At 45.6% G+C, this 5,338-nt stretch overlaps 1 pseudogene; it reads left to right on the top strand.

Annotated features, from left to right (window-relative positions):
- The first annotated feature begins 1,135 nt into the window (after nt 1-1,135).
- Nucleotides 1,136-1,761, top strand: LOC102845405 (annotated as a pseudogene).
- Nucleotides 1,762-5,338: the final 3,577 nt, after the last annotated feature.

Raw genomic sequence — 5,338 nt, 5'->3', positions numbered from 1 at the left:
CCCAAAATCTCTGTAAATGTTTATGAAAATTAATAAAATATAATTATAGAAAAAAAAAAAAGAACCAAGTCATGACTGACCCACCAGTTGCTTTACGAGGCTGTGAGTAACATGGGAGGAGATTGCCCATCTCTCTGTTTACCTTTCTCACTGGTGGATTCAAACTACCAGTAAGATGCAACCTTTTGGTTAGCGATGCAACTCCCTATGGCTCATGGCACAGAAGTTCCCTCGACGCTGAGTAGACTCTATGGATGTGGAGTGGACTGGACAAATGGTGACGCGCTCAGGGAACTGGATAGCTTGCTGATGAGGTAAATAGTGTTCTCCAGGCTCAGAGGATGGGGGCCGGCGTCTGTGATGACACAGGAGATGCTCAGAAAAGGGCAGATACTTCCTCTACCAGCCAAAATTCACTCACTTCTGCTTCCACTTCCCACCACCACCACCACTCTTATTTTCCCTATGAACCTGGAGACAGGATGAAAGACACACAAGCGTTGAGGACCCTCCTTCATAAAGTCGCTATGAGTTGCCTGCCACTCGACGGCACTTAATAGCTACGACAACCCTTATTTTCCTAGGGAGTTCTGGTGGTCTAGTGGCAAGAAGCTGTGCTGCAATCCTGAAGGCATGTGGTTCAAGAGCACCAGCTGCTTCGTGGGAGAAGGCTTATTGTCCTATAGAGAAAACAATGCTCAGAGAGGTAGTGGGGTCATCTTCTCTGGACCACACCTGGGACTGGATCTTTTGACCAGAATGTCCAGAAAGTGCTGAGTTGGTCAAAAGGGACGCAGTAGGCAAGCCAGGGGCCCCAACAATGTCCTGTGTCATGAAAGGAGAAGCCTGCACAGCAGGCCCATGTGACAGTGCCCGCTTGGAAGACTGAGGGTCTAAAACCAGTCTCTCATTCCCTCTGCAGATGGACCCAAGCCATCCATGCCCTTAATACAGACAGTTTCAGGGTCTTCATATGTGAAATGGGAACCCTGAGACCCCCACCTTGTAGGACACTGGAGAAAGCACAGCAATGCAATTTAAAAAAAAAGTTATTATTGTTGTTTATCCCAAATTCAAAAGAGAACAAGGCCCTAAGGATTAAAGTTGAGGCAGCCGATTGGCTGTGCCTGCAGCCATGTGTACGTTCAGGCTTCAGAGGAGGCTCGCTTCTGTGTCCTCTGATGCAGCAAAGAGGTGGTCCGGTTGGACCCCATCGAGACCAGTGAAACTGCCGACGCTGACTCTCAGCAGCAGATCGGGAAAATGATCAAAGGCGGCCTGATCCTCCGCGAGCCTGTCACATTATAAGCCTCGATGCCGAAAATACACTTTAGCCCACAAGAAGGGCAGGTATATGCTCATAGGTGAGCAAAAGGGTGCCACCAGTGCTCGGATGCCTGAGAAGGTGAGCTGGATATGGATTTTGCACGGACTGCTGAGAAGATACCGAGAATCGAAGAAGATTGATTGCCATGTGTATCACAGCCTGTGCTTGAAAGTCAAGGGAAATGTGTTCAAGGACAAGCGAATTCTCATGGAACAAAAACATTCACAAGCTGAAGGCAAGAAGCTCCTGCCTGACCTGGCTGAGGCTCCCTGGTCCAAGACCAAAGAGGCACACAAACACCGTGAAGAGCAGCTCCAGGCCGAGAAGGAAGAGATCAAGACTCTGTCTAGAATGGAAATCCAAAGTCTCTTCAAACATTCATTAAAATTAATTTAAAAACCCCTCTGTCTAAAAAGGAAGAAACCAAGAAGTAAAGCTCCACCAGGTGCTCCGTGGAAGGATGGGCTGGCTCCTCCTATGTGATTAACTGCCTCTGAAAACCCGCAGGAGGGTCTGCTATTGTCAGTTCTGACTGGACAGTACACAATAACAACAACGAAAAGAAATAAAGATCCTCCATTGTCTGTACATAGTGACCTTGACAGTTATCTAGATCAATCATTCAATAAAACAAGCCTTTATCTGCCTTTAAAAAAACACCACACACACACACACACACACACACACACACACACACACACACAACAAAAAAACAAGTCACCCAGGAGGTAAATCATAAGAAAGTCCTGGCAATCCACTTCTGAAAAACCAGCCATTGAGAACTCAGTGTGGCACAATGCTATTCTGATACACATCGGGCTGCCATGAGTCAGGACTGACTCAAACAGCTACTGGTTTACCATATATTGTTTTTAAGTACCACAATGTCTATCCTGACCCACAGGGACCCCATATGACACTGTTAACTGATCTATAGGGTTTTCTTGGCTGAATCTTCATGGAAGCAGACTACCAAAACTTTGTCCCACAAAGCCACTGGGTGGGTTCAAACCACTGGCCATGTGATTAGCAGACGAGTGATTAATCATTTGTGCTATCTAAGGCTCCTTGGTATATGTTATTGTTGTTGTTCTTAAGTGTCATCAAGTCAACTATTCATAGTGACCCTATGAACAATGAATCTGAACCCTACCCATCCTGCCCATCTCTGACCCACTCAAGCCAGCTGTTCGAGTCACTGGGTCAATCCACCTTGTTGAAGGTCTTCCCCTCCTTCGCTGACAAAACCTAATCCACTGCCGTCAAATCAAGTCCCATGTGGTTTCTAAGGCTATAAATCTTTACTGAAGCAAATTGCTACAGCTTTCTCCTACAGAACAGCAGTGGTTTCAAACTATCAACATTCCAATTAGTGACTGAGTACTTAATCTGCTACCCCACCAGAACTCTGGTATGTTGTGGTGGTGGTGGTGTTATGTGCCATCGAGTTGCCTGCGACTCATAGCAACCCTCTGTACAACAGCTGTGAAGCTTGCCCTGTCCTGTGCCAGTCTCACTGATTCCGACACACCAACCCCCATTGCCCCAGTTACTGTATCAATTCATCTCATCTGGGGTCTTCCTCTCCTGCGCTGTCCCTCCACCCTTCTAAGCATGATGTCCTTCTCCAAGGACTGATCCCTTCTGGCCACTTGTCCAAAGTATATAAGACAGAGCTTCAGTGCTTGCTTCGGCAGCACATATACTAAAATTGGAACGATACAGAGAAGATTAGCATGGCCCCTGTGCAAGGATGACACGCAAATTCATGAAGCGTTCCATATTTTCGACCCTGAAATTAACCAGTCTGTAACGAAGGCTAACTCCTTTCACCTGCAAATTTCGTCTTTGGATACAAAGCTAAGTGGATAGTCCTTACGGACGGACTGTTTAAAAAGAGGCAGGGAGAAGAAAAGAAAAAAAGACAGCGCTTCAAAATCCTAGCCTCTAAGAAGAAACTTGATTTCACCCTCTCCAAGACAGACCTCTTTGTTTTCTTGGCAGTCTTTGCTATTTATGTTCATGATTCCTCTTCAGCACCACAGCTCAAAGGCATCAACTCTTCTGACATCCTTAGTCATTGTCCAGCTCTCTGATGCATAACAAGTAATTGTGAAGACTATGACCTGGATTAGGTTCACCTTAGTCTTTAGACTGACATTGCTGCTTCTCAGTATTCTGGAGAGATCCTGACAGTAGATTTTTCCCAGTGCATTTCGTCTTTTGATTTCCTGAGTGCTGCTGCCAAGAGTGTTGATTGTAGAGCCAAGTGAGCTGTAATTGTAACAACCTCAATCTCTTCTCCTTCTATCATGGTGCTGTCAATTGGCCCAGTGGTGAGAATCTTTGTCTTCTTGATGTTGAGCTTCAATCTATATTAAAGACTGCGGTCCTTGACCTTCTGCAGCAAGTGCTTCAGCAAGCAAGGATGTGTCCTCTGCATATCACAGTTTGTTGATGAGTGGTGTAGGGTTGGTTTAAATATCAGAGAAGAAAATATGACTGCAGTCAATGGAAGGGCACCACACCTCCAGATCTCCACATCCGTGTCTTCCAGAACCAACCTTCCTCGTCAATGTGAGGACATATTGGGGGGAGGGAGTTCTTTGACAGAACATTTGGAGTCCTGTACAGCCCAGTGAAGGAGGAGGAGCTGTGAGTGGCAGGGTGATGAAAAGGAAAAGAAAGCAAGAAAGGCAAGTTGCAGCAACATTCCCAAGCACCTAAGAAGACAGACAAATGGACAAACACAATGTGGTCCATTCACATAATGGAAAACTACTCAGCCACACAAACAAGTGAAACTCTCACACACACATGCTAAACACGGGCAGGCCTTGAAAACTGTGCTGAGGGCAACAAACCAGCCACAAGAAGCCACAGATTGTGGCTCCAATTCCCAATCTGTTGTAGAAGCACAGCCAAAATGTCCTTAGAGGCAAGGGCTGGCGAGACTTTGCTCACAGACTTTGGGTTTGTTATCAGGAGGGTCGAATCTCTGGAAGGAGACATCCAGCTTGGTAAAGCAGTTGGCATTGTTGTTGTTAGGTGCTGCCAAGTGTGAGGACAACTCACACCACTTTGGAGGTTCAAATCCACCCAGGGCTTTACGGGGAAAAGATGGACAATCTCTGTTAGATATAAAAAAGAGCGTGAGGGTGTGAGGGAGAGAAATAAAGAAAGGAACTGGTCCCAAGAAATGAACAGGCCTTTATTGTGTGGCCTGAGAGGGACGCTAAGTGACCCAGGAGCATGGCATGCAAACAGGATCCAAATGGGGAGAGGGCAGTTTGGGGAGGTTTCCTTTTTATAGGGATCCTGGGGGGGGGATTAGGATGGTACTTACTGGAATTCGGCGTGTTTATTTAGTTAGGTTTTAGCATTTTTTGTTGTTGTTTTCTCAAGCTCAGACTCTTATCAGGATACACTGTTTGGTCTGGTCCTTCATGATCAGCTCAGGTGTTACTAAGTTTCTCAGGAAGCGGTCAAGCTTGGGGTTGCGGGGCAACTGCCATATTCTCCCTTCGATCTGCTTCTGTATGATTGACAGTCTCTGAAAATCCACTTTGCTATGAGTAGATTTCGACTCGATGGTAATTCCTCAATAAGGGTTTTTTTCCCCCCATCAACAAACGAATGGATAGAGAAGCTGTGGTATATTCACATAATGGAATACTGTGCTGCACTGAAAAACAAGCAACTCATGCAATATTATTCAAAACGGGTGACTCTGGAGGACATTATGCTGAGTGAAGTATCTCAGTCACAAAAGGACAAATACTACATGGTGCCACTCTTGTAAAACAGGACTGACCTTGGAGTTGGGGAGAGGCTGAGAAAGATGGGTTCAATAATGTATACTGCATTGAAACAGATGAGGGAGAAAACTGTTTAAAAGGGATATGTGATCAGGTATTTTTGTCATGACAGGAGTCTAGAGCGAAGGCTACATGGTGGAGTGGACCTGGAGGAAGGTTTTTAAAAGAATGAAAAAATTTTTCTTTTACTTTT

Source organism: Elephantulus edwardii, unplaced genomic scaffold (genome assembly GCF_000299155.1).
Source record: "Elephantulus edwardii isolate Elephantulus edwardi_28Jun2011 unplaced genomic scaffold, EleEdw1.0 scaffold00045, whole genome shotgun sequence".
Lineage (NCBI taxonomy): Eukaryota > Metazoa > Chordata > Mammalia > Macroscelidea > Macroscelididae > Elephantulus > Elephantulus edwardii.
The sequence above is the reverse complement of the archived record's forward strand: the minus strand, read 5'-3'. Positions and strand labels throughout refer to the sequence as shown.